The sequence below is a fragment of the Xenopus laevis genome, chromosome 8S, assembly GCF_017654675.1.
Source record: "Xenopus laevis strain J_2021 chromosome 8S, Xenopus_laevis_v10.1, whole genome shotgun sequence".
Taxonomy (NCBI): Eukaryota; Metazoa; Chordata; class Amphibia; order Anura; family Pipidae; genus Xenopus; species Xenopus laevis.
Genome location: NC_054386.1, coordinates 55,548,341 through 55,568,152, shown reverse-complemented (window position 1 = coordinate 55,568,152; position 19,812 = coordinate 55,548,341). Strand labels below are relative to the sequence as shown.

The following is a 19,812-nucleotide window of genomic DNA, read 5'->3' as shown; positions in this document are numbered from 1 at the left end:
TTTCCATTTCTGATCAGTGGGAAGCACAAATTCTATTGTTCTGCAGGGTTTATTAATGAAAAGAGCTTCTTAGTGAAATACAAAATGAGCACGTCTTCTATTACTAGTTTAAACAGAGACAGTTAAAGGAAATTTAATTACTATTCCCTTATATTACTTGCTTCATTATCGGCTGCTGCTCCTCTGCAGCAACTGGAGAAAACAGAAAAATGCTGTTCACTTTGCTCTTTTCTGTGCAGACCTAGATATACAGAAGAGTAGGCAGAAGGATGGGTTCAGAATCAGGCTGTCGCTGCCAGGGCTGATAAGCCTCTTGCTTGTGGCCTTGCATTTGAAATAAAGTTAATATCACCAGTTCTAAGGGACAGACTATTGACTGGAAGATATCTACCAGTTGAAAGGTTTGGGTGCCAACCTCTGCATCCAAAAAAATATACATTGGCACAAAATAGAATAAACTGACTAGTACAGGTTTTGGACCTATTATCCAGTATGACTGGGACCTGGGGTTTTCCAGATAATGGATCTTTATCTCTATAATTTGGATCTTCATACTTAAAGTTTCCTAGAAAATGATATAACCCCCTATAGGCAGGTTTTGCTTCCCATAAGGATTCATGATATCTTAGCTGGGATCAGGTACATGGTAAAGTTTTATTATTACAGAGAAAAGGAAAACATTTTTAAAATTTTGAATTATTTGGATAAAATAGAGTCTATTGGTGACAGCCTTTCTGTAATTCAGAGCTTTCTGGATAACGGTTTTCAAGGTAACAAATCCCATACCTGTACTGCCAAAAGTTTGCCTTTTCCAATCTAATTTTCTTATTATGGTTTATTTATATAGAGCACCAACATATTCCACAGCAGTTTACAGTCATGATATGTCATGTAAAACATTCTCTGCCTGGGGGCACTTACAATTCAATACGTATTAGTTCAACAAAATATAATAACAATTGCTTAATGAGAAAATACTAGTTTGTTTTATGATGCAATTGAATCATAGTATTTTAAATTTACAAGTTAAGTTTTTGTCAGGGTAAATGAAGCACAAAGCATTATGAGAGGGCAGGGTTGGTTCAGTAAATGCAAATACATGGGGGGTTGAGGGAGTGACTGTGATTTTCCAGCAATGGAGAGGCAAACATTCTGAGTCCTTAAACTAATTAAAGTGCACCTGTTGGCTAAACATATTATCTCAACTAAAGGCTTATAGACGCCACACTCTGGTTAGGGGTAACAGTGTTTTTTGTTTTCTATAATTGCCCCCGCCTGCGCTAGGACCCCCCCCCTTTGCGAACGGCCATGTCAGTCAAAGCGCATGACATCACGCGAATGTGCACAATGAGCAAGTTGCAGCATTAGCTCACTATACTCATGCATGTGCCCCAACATCGTCGCTTGCACCGGGAGCTCCCTCACAGTGCGGGTGGCCTAGTGCTGACGGGGGCAATTTAAAAACAAATAATGCTACCCCCTACCGGAGTGGGGGGTCTATTAGCCTGCACCTTTGGTTGGGGATAATATATTTTCCCAACAGGTGCCCTTTAAATATATAAAAAAAGTAGAGAAAGTTTAGAAAACCAGAGGAAACATCCCCACTGCATGTTTTAAATATGTAAATTTAGAAAAGCTAGATATATTAAATAATGAAAAATTGCCCATCACTGTACAAAAAATTAGAGGGAAATTTGGGGATGAAAGTACCCCTTTCATACTTTAGAGAAAACAAGAATAGAAGACAATGTAAGCTGGACTCTTCAGCATAAATCATCAATTGTATTAATTTAAAACATAAATTAGATAAAAGAACCACAAACAGCGATGTACTGTATAAATACATCAAATGACTGTAGGATACAATAGGATACAATGTTAATGGTATAGTCTGGATGGAGACTAGTCTTATAGCTGCGCTGTACAAGATTCTTGCTAATTCAGCACAATGTTTAGTACCCACCAATTACACCCACACCGGGCCTGTACTGTTAACGTCATCACTCCCTCACTTGCAGTAAGTACAGTATACAATGACCATCTTTTACATAGAAGCCAGCTGTAGCACTATGAGGATCAAATAAAGATTGTTTTGGAATGGGAAATTATTTTTTAATGTAACTATATATTTGTCCTTAACAACAGCTTTCATTGAAGACGTAACCTAAAATGTATCCCATTTATAAGAAAGCTTTACGGTCACTTATGTGTCTATAATGTAAAATGGGGAACTCCACCCAAAATCTGCATATTAATGAAACAAACTGTCATTCTAAGCATTTGTATATTTTCAATGATTTTAAAGTCAGGTGTAAAGATAATTGTCTGCTTTTATTCTCTGCATGCTTGGTTCTGACTCCTGAAATAATGTAGCAGAAGCCAGAAGATTAACAGACTGAACTGAATTCCGCACATAGCAATAGGATATTCTATCTAGTAAGCCCAGTGTACCCGGTTATATTGATTATTCCTATGTGGAAGCTGCCAGACTGTAATAGATAAATAACTGAGATAAATACATACTTTTTAAGGTTCATTTGCAAAAGTTCCATTACAGTCCACCCCTGGGTAATGTATTCCTCTCTATTCCCAATACTTATGCTGTGCAAAGCTCAGACTCTTTATACAGGCATGGGTGCATGTTTGGGACCTGAGTAAAAAAGCTCACGTAGAGTTATGCCGATTATGATGACTGTGTAATGACAAACTCCCTTTGATTGCTCTATGCTCTATCTTGTGTTTTTTTCCATAAACTGAATAAACAAATTAAATATAAAAAAAGAGTTATGCCCACACTGCACAAGAGAGCCCTCTACCCTGAACTGCCCTATCACCCTACTTTACACTACCTACACAGATTGAGCAGTAGGGGTCATCAGCTACAGATTTTAGACCGCGCTTAAAGCAGTGCAGCTTAATTGTATATAAAAAAAGTAGACTGCTTTTTCCGATAGGATAAATAAAACATATTGCAGAGTGGGTTCATTATCAAAAAAGCACCTTATTACTAAAATGTCACCCAACACGCTTTTTTATAATGTATTCTGTTGTGTAGGTAGCATTTTTGATGCCAATTGGGAAATCAACAGAAAATTGCAATAAACCTTTAAGAGGATAAGATACATTACTAAGTGGAGCTTAACATTTCAAAAGTAAAAGTAGTAACCTCCGCTGTATGCTGGCAAATGCACGGAGTTTGTCAGGTAAAATGGGAGACCTAGAATTAATTGCATGCTCTAAAAATTATGATATAATTGGTATCACTGAGACCTGGTGGGATGAAACATGTGACTGGATTGTGAATTTAAATGGTTACACCCTTTTTAGGAGGGACAGAGGGATTAAAAAGGGTGGAGGAGTGTGTTTGTATGTAAAGCCTGAATTAAAGCCATGCGCTAAAGAAATAACAATAGCTGGCACTGGTGAGGGTGTAGAATCACTCTGGGTAGAGATTTTGACTGGGCAAAAGGTAACAAAAAGAATTATCATTGGTGTATGCTATAAACCACCTCGTATAAGTGTCGAGTTTGAAGCCCAGCTACTCTTGCAGATACAAGTGGCTTCACAGCTGGGTCAAGTTGTTGCTATGGGTGACTTCAATTATCCAGACATTAACTGGGGTAATGGGGTTGCTAAGACAGAAAAAGCTAGTAGGTTTGTAAATATGCTGAATGACAACTTTTTATTCCAGCTCGTTCAAGAACCTACTAGGAATAACTCTCTTTTGGACCTTGTAATAACTAACAATACTGAACTCATCTCTAACATTTGTGTGGGTGAGCATTTAGGGAATAGTGATCATAACATCGTCTCCTTTGAGATTCTGTTGCAGAAGCAATTCTATAAGGGAGTAACTAAAACACTAAATTTCAGACGTGCAAACTTTGACAGTATAAGGGCATCTCTGCAACATATTAAGTGGGAAATGCTTTTCACAGGGTTAAACACAGAACAAAAATGGGAAGTCTTTAAAATGCTGCTTAATAAATATACTTGTCAGTATATTCCACTTGTAAGCAAGGAACGTCGTTGCAAAGCAAAACCTTTTTGGTTCAATAGAAGCGTTGGTGTTGAGGTGGGTAAGAAAAGACGTGCTTTTAAGGCTTTCAAGTTAGCTGGTACAGCCGAAACATTTATAAGGTACAAGGAGGCCAATAAATCATGCAAAGAAGCTATAAGGCAAGCTAAAATTGCTATAGAAAAGGATATTGCAGCAAGCAGTAAAAGAAATCCAAAATTATTTTTTAAATATGTTAATAGTAAAAAAAATGAATCAGGAAGGGGTGGGACCCTTACTATCAGAGGGGGGTCAGCTGGTTGATGAAAACAAAATAAAAGCGCAGATTCTGAACTCATATTTTTCATCTGTCTACACAAATGAGGAACCAGTAAGTGAAGGTTTCCTTCTTAACACAATTCTAGTAATACAACTAATGATGCATGGTTCACACATGAAGAAATTCAAAAGAGACTTGAACATGTTAAGATTAACAAAGGTCCAGGGCCAGATGGTATTCATCCCAGGGTAATTAGCGAGCTTAGCTCTGTGATTGCCAAACCTCTTTACTTAATTTTTCAGGATTCATTGAGATCTGGCATAGTGCCGAGAGACTGGCGAATTGCTAATGTGGTGCCTCTATTCAAAAAAGGATCCCGTTCTCAGCCTCAAAACTATAGGCCAGTTAGTCTGACGTCAGTGGTAGGAAAGCTTTTCGAAGGGTTAATAAAGGATAAGATACTGGACTTCATAGCAAATCATAATACTATGAGTTTGTGCCAGCATGGTTTTATGTGTAATAGATCTTGCCAGACTAACTAATTTCTTTTTACGAGAATGTAAGTAGAGACCTCGATTCTGGGATGGCAGTGGATGTGATTTACTTAGACTTTTCTAAAGCATTTGATACAGTGCCACACAAAAGGTTACTGGTTAAATTAAGGAATGTTGGCCTGGAACATAGTATTTGTACCTGGATAGAGAACTGGCTAAAAGATAGACTACAAAGAGTGGTGGTAAATGGAACATTTTCTAATTGGACCAGTGTTGTTAGTGGAGTACCGCAGGGCTCTGTACTAGGTCCCTTGCTTTTCAACTTGTTTATTAATGACCTGGAGGTGGGCATTGAAAGTACTGTTTCTATTTTTGCAGATGATACTAAATTGTGCAGAACTATAGGTTCCATGCAGGATGCTGCCACTTTGCAAAGTGATTTGTCTAAACTGGAAAACTGGGCAGCAAACTGGAAAATGAGGTTCAATGTTGATAAATGCAAGGTTATGCACTTTGGCAAAAATAATATAAATGTAAGTTATACACTAAATGGCAATGTGTTGGGAGTTTCCTTAAATGAAAAGGATCTAGGGGTCTTTGTAGATAACACGTTGTCTAATTCTGGGCAGTGTCATTCTCTGGCTACTAAAGCAAATAAAGTTCTGTCTTGCATAAAAAAGGGCATTAACTCAAGGGATGAAAACATAATTATGCCTCTTTATAGGTCCCTGGTAAGGCCTCATCTGGAGTATGCAGTTCAGTTTTGGACTCCAGTCCTTAAGAGGGATATAAATGAGCTGGAGAGAGTGCAGAGACGTGCAACTAAATTGGTTAGAGGGACGGAAGACTTAAATTATTATTAGGGTAGACTGTCAAGGTTGGGGTTGTTTTCTCTGGAAAAAAGGCGCTTGCGAGGGGACATGATTACACTTTACAAGTACATTAGAGGACATTATAGACAAATGGCAGGGGACCTTTTTAACCATAAAGAGGATCACCGTACCAGAGGCCACCCCTTTAGACTAGAAGAAAAGAACTTTCATTTGAAGCAACGTAGAGGGTTCTTCACAGTCAGTACAGTGAGGTTGTGGAATGCACTGCCGGGTGATGTTGTGATGGCTGATTCAGTTAATGCCTTTAAGAATGGCTTGGATGATTTTTTGGACAGACATAATATCAAAGGCTATTGTGATACTAAACTCTATAGTTAGTATAGGTATATAGAATTTTAATTAAAAGTAGGGAGGGGTGTGTGTATGGATGCTGGGTTTTCATTTGGAGGGGTTGAACTTGATGGACTTTGTCTTTTTTCAACCCAATTTAACTATCTGCTTATTTTCCCTTGGCTAGACAGGAGGGGATAGCATTTTATTGCCTGCACAAAGCATTCCTTCCCTGGATTTGTCAAGACAACTAGGGTCTCAGCAGGGGTCATGGGTGACGTTCTTAACCGGTGTATACGAACCTGCAAGCAAACACTTCATGCAGCTATAATTAGAGCATGTCTAGAAATAAAAATCTCTAATATGAGCCACATTCTGACACAGTCCTTATTACTCAGTACCTTGCAGTACTGGGGCCCTTGGTTTGGTACAGCCAGGGCGCTATCTGCACAGGCTCCCACAGGGGCTTCCTTCTGCAGTCCCACACATACTGGCTAACATCTTAGTGATCCTACCTAGAGAAATTGGCTATGAAGGGACGGATGTCCTGCCTTCTAAACAGTTGCTCATTTTTGCTGAATAGAAATGCGTGGGAGCTACCATACTGCTCACTTTCTTGGCAGATTCTTCAGCAGAGCAGTTCAAGGCATTTTTATCACTAGGGGTACATCCGTGAAGGCAAGCAATATGGCTGCATATCATAGCGATTATTGGAAGTCATATAGTACTATATATGGGCCCTGCTACAAGCTTGGAAGGTAGACAGGATTGCACATGGGTGCTGCAAAAAAATTTAAAAGGTAGAAAGTACTGACAAGGGTGTCACTACAAAATTGGAAATCAAATAGTACCACACATGGTGCTGCTGCTGCTGCTGCTAAAGACTTAGAAGACGGACACTACTGCATATGAGTGCCGCTAGAAATTTAGAAAGTAGATAGAACTGCACATGGGTGCTGCTAGAAACATAAGAGGCAGATAGTACTGTTCATGTTGCTGCTAAAAACCTGAAAAGCAGATAGTACTGCACTTGGATGCCACTAGAAACTTGAAAATCAAATAGTACTGCACATGGGGCATCAAGAAAGTTGGAAGGCAAATAGTACTGACATGGGTGTCACTAGAAACTTGGAAAGCAGATAGTATTGCACATGGTGCTGCCAAAAACTTTGCAAGCAGATAGCACTGCACATGGGTGCCACTAGAAACTTGGAAGGCAGATAGTACTACACATGGGTGCTGCTAGAGGCTTGGAAAGTAGATAGTACTGCACATGGGTGCCCCTAGAAACTTAGAAAGCAAAGTAGCTAACAATCGTTAACACCTCCCTTGGTTTGCTATGGGTTGCTATCACTTGTGCAAATCCACCTTTTATTACATTACCCCTATTTGTGCACAAACAGCGTCAGAGCAGCAGTAAAGTACTATTAGCAGGCAGCATTGGTGGATGTCACAATGCAGTAAGTGCTAGTGTGTTAGGATCATGTGACCCAGTGGAAACAAATAAAAAGCTCAATGTCAGATTTGTAGTGCAAGTAGCTTTCAGTGGAGCGAGTAACATCAGTGAGGTTATGCAGAGGGGCCCCCATATTAAATAGAATGACATACAGCCCACAGTGCAAACACAACATGGCAGGTTAAATGGTGCCACAAATCAGGGCACAGTGGGAGGGTTTTGCAGCCGGAATCTCTCAGAGGCTGGATCTGGTTACAGGAGTAACAGGTGCAGGAAGAATGATTCCCAGAACTGCAGGAATGTGACACCCAGTCTCAGTTTAACAGCAGACAACCTCTAGCTTCCCGATTGCTGGGTTTATTCTCAGGGGCTAATTTACAGAAAAATCTCAATGCACTGTGGGGGCTGATTCCTAGTGCAAAAGCAGTAACCCAAAGCAACCAGTCAGCAATTACCTTTATTCAGCCTGCCATACATTAGACTCTGGAAACCAGGTGACTGGTTGCTATGGGCTACTGCACTTGCACACTGTTCCATTCATCCTGACAGTTATAATAATAATAAGCAATGTGTTATAATCAGTACGGCTGTCATTCACTCCTTGTATTTCAATGGATATGATTCAGCTACTCGCAACATCCTTGGAAGCTATGTAGTCAGGGAAAAATGCTGTAGTTCAGCAACCTGTGTGAGTGCCAGGGGTTTCAGGGAACATTGAGAGATATACTGTAGGTCAGTGCTGTCCAACTTCTGTGGTACAGAAGGCCGGAATTTTTCTGGTCTACATGGTGGAGGGCCAATAATGGAAGCCACTCCCTGTTTTAGACCACACCCACATTAAACCACACCCACGTTACCACAAGACCATGTCCACATTAATAACACTCCAAAAAACCAAATGGTTGGTGCTCACTGCAGATTAAGACATACCCTTAAATCCATATATCTCCTCACACATCACCCCCAGAACATGATTAAACACAACAATAATTTCCAAATGTTAACAACCCCCCAGAAAAAAATACCGGGGGATTACAGTCTGAATTTAAGATTTAAACAATGCAAGGGGCCAGTTAATCTCAGTAATGGTACCTTTTAAATTTGACACAAGGTAAGCAGACACAGCAGGCATACTTGCATGTGTAGGGCCACACAAGTGGGGGGGCTCATGCTGTAGATTATTACAAGCCTGAGTGCATACTGTATGGATGTCCCTCTTGTTAAGGTGGCCATATATGGGCTGATAAAAAGTTCTAACTCAGTACTTTTGTGTATAAGGCCCACAAAGCGGCTTGCCTGATTGATATCAGCCCCATTTTGACTCAGTGTGTGGGTGGCTCATATTGGGGCTAGATTCTTACCAAACTAGCAGATCTTAAAGTTTAGGGGCAGCTTTATACTTTCACCTCTTCTTGCTTTGCCAATACCAAACACTTTAATGGTACTGCAAAGCAAGCTTTGGTTCACACCAGAAATGCCTCTAGTGCCACACCAAGGTGATAGAAAATAACAAGGTGGAGATGTCCTATTTGTTGCACTTAGGTTATTGTTGCCCTACAACTTCCAGCATCCCCTAATTGCCTTCAGGTTTTTGGAAACTGGAAGTGGTAGCTGAAAGGCTGCAATGTGAATAACCTTAGACCCTGGTATAAGAAGTGATTGGCATTATATGCCCAGGGAGGGTTAATGAGAGCTATTTCTAGGGTGGTGAAAGCAGGTACGACCATCTGGGGCCAATTATATTTTACGGGGCACTGCTGAACAGCAGCTCTGTGCCGCTGGGGAGTAAAGGAATTCCACTGATCCCCAATGATTTCTTACTTCACTGGGACAGAGTTGCAGCAATTAGAAATGTTGTGTATAGTAAGGCAAGATGGTCTCAGGGCTGGCCCATATTCACCATGCAACTCCCAGTATCCTCCCACAGGAGGAAGCTCAATAGGAGATTGAGAACTACAGGTTGGATAGTTCTGATTGTTATCAATCATGGTTGGATTATAATAATATATATTTCCATATTGTCCAGATTTCATTGCCCTATAGAGAGGCAAAACAGTATGGGGTTAGCATCCATGTGGAATCCCTGAAACTGAACTGGGCATTTCATTCTGATGATCCCCCAGCTGCCTTACACCTGTTGCTCAAACACAGGCCACAGACTGATGGCAGATGTCTCCTAAATGGCTGCTGGGATATGTAGTCCATCAACATCTGGACTGACAAGTGGTATGAAATATGGGTGCAGAACAGGAAGGGTTAATAAAGGATCTACACACACACAATGACACGCGTGGGCAGCTAATGGATCTGGGTGTAAACATCAGGCACAGTCAGGGAACAACCCCCCCTCTTACTATTCAGCCCCTCTTCTCAAGCCATATTGGCTGCATCAGCAGCACCGTCCTCCCCAGCTGCCCACGCATGGCCAAGGGATCCCCCACCCCGAGCATTTGCGCCAACCCAATCCCTTTTGATACCCCAGGACCCCATGTCTCTCACATGCACCTGCCAGTGCCCCAGGCGCAGCCGTACCAGTTTTCTAGCCCCCCCCAGTCTCAACCCCTCCGCAGCTCCCACATGAGCGGCTCATCGCCCCATGTCCCCTCTCTGGGCTCCTACCTTGGGGGGCCCCGGTGCGAGCGGACCCGCTGGAGAGGATCTGCTGCTCCTTCACTCTGCAGTGCGGACAGTGCGCATGCGTATGCCATCCGCTCCAGGAAGGGGGGGCTGTGACAGCGGAGGGACGGGGGAGTGAGCTGCTGCCTTCTGGCTAAACCATAGTTCCTCTTACACCAAAACTCAGCTCATTAGGGGCGAGAGGGACCGAACTCCCAACTGTAACTATGCCATCTAGCTGTGCCTTTACCCACAAAGTGACATTCAAGTAACAGGTAACGTTCAGTTGTAGTAATGCTTTATCCACATACCTGCCACTATTTCACCACAATAACACACAGCTGCTCCTGTGCTGGGCAATGCTGGGCGCCCCCGGCAACCCTGCTGGCCATGTCGCGCCCCGTCCCTTCCCCCGCGGCCGTGCGCAAACTAGGACGCGCTTGTGTTAAGGGGCGGGCGCCAACGAGGACGCGCGTTTGCAAACGGGGACGAGCCTGCGCAAACAAGCACGTAGGGACTGCGTTAACACCTGCTGTTTAACCTTTGCCCAGTGGCGGATTAGGGGTAGGCTACTTATGGGTGCCTGGCGCCCCCCACTATTGCAATTTGCTCCCTATGCAGGTGCCTCTTCTGCCTACCCCTAGTTCCCTCCCTGAGCTGCTCTATATTGTGGCCACATGGCAGAGAGACAACAATATGCCCATGGCACCTCCAGCCACATGACAGTCAAATGCTATACAGCCACGAGTTTACAGGAAAAATACATAATGTATTTGTACTATTCATCTAGAAACTTTACTATTAGAATATACAGACATCACCTCTATTTAATAGTGCAAGTGAATGCCAATGTGTCCAATTGGTGTCACTATGCATCACCATTGCCCTTTGGATAGGATTGTTATACCACCCAGATGACTTTAATATCTATCTGATATTAATTCCAGTTGTTCAAATCTTCCTACCACATGCCCTTTCACATGTAAAGGGAAAAATAGCATGCATACTGTATATTGGTAGATATATCCATATATTATGGATGATAAATACAATATATTGGTACTTTTTCAATAGATTGATAAATGTAAATAGAAAGATATATTAATAGATATACTGGCAAACAGATATATAATGATAGAGAGAGAGAGATAGAAAGATAGACAGATAAATAGATTATTTATAGAGAGAAAGATATGAAAGATGGTTAGATAGACAGATAAATAGACAGATTATGTGTAGATAGAAAGAGAGAGATGACAGGAGGTTAGATAGATAGATGATAGATGATAGATGATAGATAGATAGATAGATAGATAGATAGATAGATAGATAGATAGATAGATAGATAGATTCTGTATGGATAGAGAGAGAGAGAGAGACGACATGGTTAAATAAATAGATAGATTATGTATAGATAGAAAGAGAGAGAGTTGACAGATATATATAAGTAGATAGACTTCAAATTCTATGCTGCATAAAAGTGTTCACAAATTGTAATTGTTATGTTTTGGGTAGCCGAGGATGAGTAGAGTATAACAGTGCTTTATTAGCAGGCTCATGCAGGCATTACACAACAGTAACTTTCATTTTTAAGCTGACAGGAACTATGCACAGTATAAGTCTGAGCACAGTGACATCTACAGGCCATCTGCACAAACACCACATATTCCCCCTATAGTAGGAAAGCATATGGACAACTATAATAACAGCAGCAATGAAACAGTATGCATTTTAAAACAATATTATACATTCTTCACATCACAAAGTCCTTGGTCCATGCAGGTAGTTTTCTGATTCTCTCAGTACGCCTTATAAGTTCACTTTCTTCAGGCCTATTGCAGTTGACATCAGGAGTAGGAAAATGTCCTTCATCAAATGGAGCTTCTCCAAAGTCATATCTAACAGGAGCAAGACGACTTGCATTACATATGCATCCATCAGCATCCATCAGACAGTTCATATGTGTATGGTCCTTGCTGGCGTCTCACTTCAAGTGGTGTATTAAATTTAGTTGGCCTTGTTTCAGTATTCCTGGTTTCTTAATTCCAGGCTGAAAGTGTACTTCTCTGGCACCTAGTTTTCTGTCAGTATAAGCCTTGCATTTGGCGTGTTAACGTTTCACAATGTCAGCAGTAGATGATTTTGTAGGCACAGTATTTTGTGGAAGTTTGATGTCTGCAACATGTAACTTAGTGTTCAGTTGTTCAGTTAGTGTTCAGACTTCTGTTGAATCGCTCGATTTCTCCATTTGCTTGTGGGTAATACACTGAAGATTTCCTATGCACAATATTCCTCTCCAGAGGATTCAAGCTCAGATGAGACAAACTGTGGGCCGTTGTCTGATATTAACTCCTTTGGATTACCTTCTCTGCTGAAGACTGTTCTGAAGACAGAAATGTTATTACTGTAGCTGATGTTGTATGAGAAACAAATGCAATTTCAGGCCATTTACTGTAATAACAAGTGGATCTTTTGCAAAGTATTTCAAGAAAATATCTAGGGATGCACCGAATCCACTATTTTGGATTCGGCCGAATCCCCGAATCCATCTTGGAAGATTCGGCCGAATACCGAACCGAATCCGAACCCTACTTTGCATATGCAAATTAGGGTCTGGAAAGGAAAAGGTGGAAAAAAAATTGGTTTGCTTTCTTGTTTTGTAACACAAAGTCGCATGAAATCCCGCCCACCCCACAATTTGCATATGCAAATTAGGATTCGGTTCGGCCAGGCACAAGGATTCGGCCGAATCCGAATCCTGCTGAAAAAGGCCGAATCTTGGCCGAATCCCGAACCGAATCCTGGATTCGGTGCATCCCTAAAAATATCCTTTGGTAGTATAGAAACAGCTGAACCTGTATCAAGCATCAGGTTAATGGGATGTCCCTTGTCAGCAGAAGCAGTACTGACACTGACAGTGCATATAAACTTGTCTGGAATAAATGTACCAACTTTATCCACACTTAATACTGTAACATTTGTAGTAGTGTCTTGTGTTGAACGACGGTGAAAGCAGTATTTTTTATTTGTATTTGCTGCACTGTTTTGCAGTGTACGTGAATACCTTTCCTTAGCACTGTATTTTGCCTGTGACTGTGCATTTTTTTTTTTTTTTTTTTTTTTGAAATATGTTTTTATTGATTTTCAAAAGTGGGGGGGGTACAGAAAAAAGAAAGGAAAGGGGGGAGGGGGAAAGGTCAAAGCCAACGATATCATATCATGCAGTACAGAGGTATGAAAATGCAATACTTCATATCAGAACAGTACAGCAAAGTACACCCGCTAGAGATATCGCCAATTACATACATGTAGGAGTAAATGACAAAGCCCCCCAGCCTGGGGAGGACCTAGTGCATGGGTGTCAGGTAGGCCTAAGGATACAACCGAGTCACCCTTCTCAGGACGTAAAGAGTAGTGCATAGTCATCCGTCTCCCTGAATAGCAACCATCTCAACCATACATCCCTATATTGTAAGTGTTGCTTACTAGAGAAAGTGGATAACTCCTCGAATTTGGCAATTTCATTAACTTTCACGGCCCAATCCTTAACAGAAGGAGGGACGGTGGATTTCCACAGTCTGGGGATGAGTACCTTAGCGGCATTTAGTAGATGTCGCTCTAAAGACACATCTGAGGGACCATCCACGCTCTCTAGTTCCCAAAATAGTAGGATATGAGCAGGGGAGTTGGGCAACTGCCTCCCTAATACAATAGAGCAAAGACGTAGGATCGTGGCCCAATATTCAGCGAGGTCGGGGCATTCCCAAAAAATATGCAAAAGAGAGCCGACATTAGCTTTACACCTCCAACACAAATGACTAACAGTGGGGTAAATGCGGTTCAATTTGACCGGTGTGTAGTACCACCTACATAGAATCTTATAATTTAACTCTTGAACTTTGCAGCATCTAGAACTGAACATCAGATTAGCTATGCCCCGTTTATGCAAATCTTCAGGGATATCTAAGCCAAGATCTCTTTCCCATGCCTTTATAAATGGAAGTTGCTTCCTCACCAACACCGGCCCCAACATATCATAAATAAGAGATACCGTGTGTGACGGAGGGAGTTCCAAAATGCATAATTTTTCAAATGGAGTTAGTGGTCTCCCCAACACTTTGTCGCCTCCCAGATAGGCAAAGAAGTGTTTAATCTGACAATATTTATAGTCTTGGAGGGATGCATTAGGTCTGGCTTGCCTAAGAAGCTCCAAGCTAGCGAGCTGCCCTTTCTCCAACACATGTACAAATTGTAGGTGGCCATCTACCAACCACTCGTGAAACGCTTTGGGCCTAAGTGCCGCCGGGAACACCGGGTTGTTCGTGATCGGCATGAGGGGCGAAGGGAAAGATGTAATACTAGGGCTGCATTTTACCAGGTCCCAAATCTTCAGAGTGTTTTTAAGTAACGGGTGTGAGGGATATAATATCCTCCGATGTAGCTTATCAATCCAAGGTAAGTGCAGAAGGTGCGTCCCCGAGGATTGTTGTTCGATTTCAACCCATCCCTTATTGTCCACATGGTAAGACCAATCAAGTATCCTAGTAAGTATCGATGCTCTGAGATAACGTGTACAGTCCGGGAGGGCCAGACCGCCCTCAATTTTTTTCCTGTATAGGAGAACAGATTTGATTCTAGGGGATTTGTTATTCCAGATAAACTTAACAATAGAGGATTGAAAAGTCTTCAACCAGCTGGTAGGATAGAGGAGCGGGACACATTGAAACAAATAGAGCAAACGAGGCATGACATTCATCTTAACAACATTAATTCGGCCCACCCATGACAAAGGCTGCTTAGACCAGGCACGGAAATCTTTAGCTAACGTGTTGTGTAGTTTCTTACAATTGATCTCCACCCAATCATCATAATCTTTTGTTGACTGTGCATTATTAGGCCACAGTGCTGAATTCACATTCTGTATATTCCCAGCAGTTCCCTGACTGAGAGTTTTAGCCTCTGCCACTGCTGTTTCAATTTGACTAGCAACTGTAATCCTGCTCTAAAAGCAGTCTCTCTCTAATGTGAGGTGAGTTTGTTTTTTCCACTATTTGGTCTCTTAGCATTTCATCTGTTAGATTCCCAAAGTCACAGGTAACAACCAGCTATCTCAAAGCTGCTACAAATTGTTCTGTGGATTCGCCATTACACTGTCCACGTTGGCGGAACTTATATCCTTCAGCAACCACATTTACTCTTCACATGAAAAAGTTCTTTATAGCAGTAAGAGCAGTTTCATAAGTATCATCATGTAATGGTAATGAATAGAATAGTATGTCCCTCTGCTCCTAGGAAGTGAATAACTCTAGCAACAGAAATCTCCCCTTGATCAGCAACATTAATGTAATGTAATGTAATTTCAAACATACGGATCCAAGCAGTAAAAGGTATGGTAGGCTCACCAGGGTTTGAAAGAAAAGGTGCAGGCTGCTGCAGAGGTAGAAGAGCCTTCCTGTCGTCAATTTGTTATGTTTTGGGTAGCCGAGGATGAGTAGAGTATAACAGTGCTTTATTAGCAGGCTCATGCAGACATTACACAACAGTAACTTTCAGTTTTAAGCTGACAGGAAGTATGCACAGTATAAGTCTGAACACAGTGACATCTACAGGCCATCTGCACAAACACCACAATAATGTATACAATTCTATTCACTCATTTATGCACATAACCAAAATTAAACTGAAATGTGTATTTCCTTCAAAAGTCGGAATAAGACCCAGTTGGGATATGTATGCTCAGGCCTCAGAAAAGGTGGAGTTAAAAAAAAGGCTTTGATTTGTAGACTATTTTTCCCCTTCATGCTGTGCTGGGATTTGGGCAAGGAGTTCAGCTTAGTGGCACTCGGATTTTCTATCCCCCACCTGTCCCTGCTTGTGAGAGAGATGTGACTGGTGCTGCTGATCCCTTGTATTGATGACACCTCTAGCTAAAATCCGTACATCATCACAGTGCTGCTTATTAATTCTCACTGACCTAGTACAGAGTTACATCAACAGTGGGTGACAAGAAACTTACCAGACTTTCTGTTGTAAGTCGTAATGGGTTCCACACACATTGGCTCCATTGGTTCCTGAGAGTCTGTAACAATGGCTTAGAGACCAGTGCTGAAAAGAAAAATGTATACAGGTATGGGATCACTTATTCAGGAATGCATTATCCAAAAAGCTGTTAAAGGATACATTTTGTGTAAAAATAAGAATGTACCTGTGCATTATAGTCATTTAGATATAGAAGAATTGTGCTCAAAAAAGTAGTGTTTCAGGCTGATTTATTGAATATTTCTGCAAAAACCCTAATAATCCCGCCCTTCTCCTCCACTTCCTGCTCCCTGAATTCTCAGGCTGGGCAGGGGAACCGGCGGCTCTCAGCTGACTGCACAGTAGGGCAGGAACCAATCAGCAACCAGCAGGACCTGATAGGGAACTGAAACCTGTCTGTGCTTGTGTGACTGCAGGGCTGTGATTGGCTGTCCCCCTCCTACTATGCTTCTGGCAGGGACCGTTAGGACACGCCCACCCCTCATTTGAAACACAGACAGGAACCAGAGAACATCTATAGGGAGCTCCAATAAAGGGACTATTTTTAAAGATAATATACATTTTTAGCACCATGTAAAAGCAACACCATATATTACTTATAATTGCCTACAAAATTAGGGGTTTTTCATTTATCCTATATGTCTCCTTTATATATGGCACGGCCATTTTCCATAAAGTCCATTTATAGGCGATGTCCTGGTGACAATTAGAGCACGGCAGCAGCTCATTATTGTCTGCATACTGTGCCATTACCTCAACCTTCTATGTATTTCCCATACAGGTTTTTAAACTAACAGTTTTAGAAATTAGTGTTCTTTTAAATACTATCTGTTTTCACTGTAAGGTAAGGTTTAACAGCTGTAAGGTTTTCACAGCTGATAAATTAGAGAAGGGGTTGGATGACTCTTTAGGAAATACAGGGTTATGGTAGATAGCTCATAGTACAAGTTAATCCAGAGACTAGTGGAGGTAGATTCTGAGGACTTCAGTAAAATACGACCGACCCTTCATATCAGGGAGAGCACATCTGCTGTAGTCCCACCTTCCACCACTAGATGGTACTATATAACATTACTTATTTATTTGGACCTATTACAAAATGGAAAAAGTGGAATTCTGTCATAGAGGTTTTACATTTAACAGCTGCATATAGGCGGTTACTATTAGATGCAACCTTATTAGTGACTATTGGCTAATCTGCCCAAACATTGGTTACACTGAGCAAATTTCCTGAACACTCTTTATCTCCAAAGTAATATATTTCCAAAGTTGTTAGTGCTTTGGGTAAGCAAGTGAGATTTCACTAGTCAGAATAGCTATTGCTCACAACAGCAACACTGTACAAAGTCTACAAAGTACACAGCTTCTTTACTCTAATGAAAAGGATGGGTTAGGGCAGTGGTTCCCTGACTGTGGGGCTGCTCTCAAACCAGTGAAAATGGAGTATATGAAGGCCAGTTTGAGAGTAAATGTTTATTTATAGCCATTGATATGGTAACTGTAGCAAGAGTGATGTTGCTAAGCAGGGTAAAATCAAACTATAGACCTCTGGGTTAGGGGTAAATTGCAATGTTTGCTCTAGTTGTAGTAGTAGAATGTATTGGTCATATAAGCAAGCATCTTGGTCACTAGACCTGAAACAACCATCACACCTGTTATTATTGCTCCCTGTATTAGTTATTGTTTTTAGATGACTGCAAAAACAAAATATTTTCCCCCAAATGAACTAGAAGGCTGGAGGTTCAAATCCTGTTCTGCTGTCCATGGTACTGCTGCAGGATGCCTTCTAATTAAAAAGGAACATTTTTTTGGTCTGGGAAAAGGAATGCAATATTCCTTTAAGAGTACAACACTTATGTTGCTGAACTACATTTGCTAAAGCAGATCAGTTTGCCAGAATGAGCTAGAATGTTTTGAGCTATCCAACATCATTCTGTTTTGTGTGCTATTAGAGCTTAGAGGAAGTGCAGAGTCTTAAAACGCCTCACTGAATCAATATATTCTGGAGATTAAAAGACAAATAAACATCCTATGCACTATTTTAAAGACTGACCCGAATAATACTCTAAATGAAGAGCTGTGCAGCAGGGATGGCACAGACACTTCCAGTTTTCTACTCCGTGGCAGTCATTGCTAAGCAAAAACATGTGCACTAAATACAAATGAGGCACTGGCTTCTACTATGCATTCTAAGACATGAGTAGCATGGATAAGACTTTAAAACGGGATGGGGAGGGGCGTTTAGTTCCCACTTAATTTCTGGAAATTATTGATTCTCTTACAGCACGGGAAATCCACTGACTAGCCAGATAGCTTTTCACACTTAATAAAGGAACAGTAACACCAAAAAATAAGTGTTTTAAAGTAATGAAAATGTAATGTACTGTTGCCTTTACACTGGTAAAACTGATCAGTTTGTTTCAGAAACACGACTATAGTTCATATAAACAAGTTGCTTGTGTAGCAATGGTGGAAATTTAAAAAAGGCTATATGACACAGGTTAATAGTGGATAACAGATAACACCATTATGTTCTTCAGAGCTTATCTGCTATCTGCTGTGTAACCTGAGCCTTTTCTCCTTTAAGACACGTCCAAAATAAGGAATGGAGCTTTAGACCACGGCTTATGCTCTTCCCTTTTATAATCAACCATGTGTGAAACAACATACAACTGAATAGGCTTTACATAGGATGATCAGAGATCCTGTTCAACATGAATGAGCTCCACTGAAAACAAAGGGCTGGTGAAAGAGACTGAATCTGTCCAAAATGCTCCTAGAGAAATCCTGCTGCTCACAAGTTTAAGATTATTATTATCGTCGTCCGCCCTGGCTTGAAGTAGTGAGCAGGGTGGGAGCCGGGACAAGAGTACCTGCCTTAGGTACAAGTACAAGTACTTGACAGAATATAGCGAGCAATATAATCAGATTTGTGGGATAGCAATGATAACAAATTAATTTACTAAAACACTGTCTTTTATTGACTTCAAATGCATCTCAAGGAGAGCCCCCACTCTGGGTAATATTTTGGCACCCAGTTTAGTTTCCTCAGTTTTACATAAACAGTGGATTGATTGGCTCTCTGTGAAAGGGACATATAAATGTGGAGCCACAATGTGCAAAACCTGTGATGTTATTACTGTAAGTACTGATTTCAAATCTAATGTTACTGGTTTTATTTATCATAATAATGGGTTTAATAACTGTAACACCAAACGTATTGTTTATCTTTTGGAATGTAAATGATGTACAAAACAATACATTGGTCACTCCATTCCTTGCCTGAAGGAAAGAATAAGGGAGCATGTTAGGGCTATTGAAAAGAAGGACGGGGGTCTCCTGTAGGTAAACATTTTGTCTTATGTTCTCCAAATGGGGATAAAGACTTGAGTGTAAAAGTTATAGAACAGGTAAAAATAGAGGGGATGATGTTTGCGCCCTTTGAATTTATAGGATCTTAAAATTAGACACAAGGGAACCCAAAGGGTTAAACACAAGGTATGCTATTGCTTATTTACACTAACTTTACACTAACTAATTGTTGCAAATTTTAACATTGTAAATATTTTTTTAAAAAATTTACATTATTTTTGGCCATCCTCACTGAACAATAATGGTATGTTATATGGTAATATTCCATACCATGTGGATAAGTTGAACGTTAACCATATGTTAGGTCACCATCTTCTGTCGGTTTGTATTGTCTTCGGGTCTCAACGCTGACTTGCACATGAGCAGCTGAAGCCAATTCCTGACTTGGCTCAACT

The 19,812-nt window shown here is 40.9% G+C and overlaps 1 protein-coding gene across 3 annotated transcripts in view; it reads right to left on the bottom strand.

Moving 5' to 3' along the window:
* Positions 1–10,436, bottom strand: part of LOC108700078 (wiskott-Aldrich syndrome protein family member 3) — a 79,694-nt gene extending 69,258 nt beyond the window's left edge. Inside the window, exon 1 of one of the 3 annotated variants that reach the window (XM_041575113.1) lies at positions 10,318–10,436. The gene's annotated coding sequence lies outside the window, so the exon portion shown is untranslated. Of the gene's footprint in view, positions 1–10,009; positions 10,166–10,317 lie in introns of those variants that run through there. The other 2 variants (XM_041575114.1, XM_018232947.2) reach the window with 2 other exon arrangements.
* Positions 10,437–19,812: the final 9,376 nt, after the last annotated feature.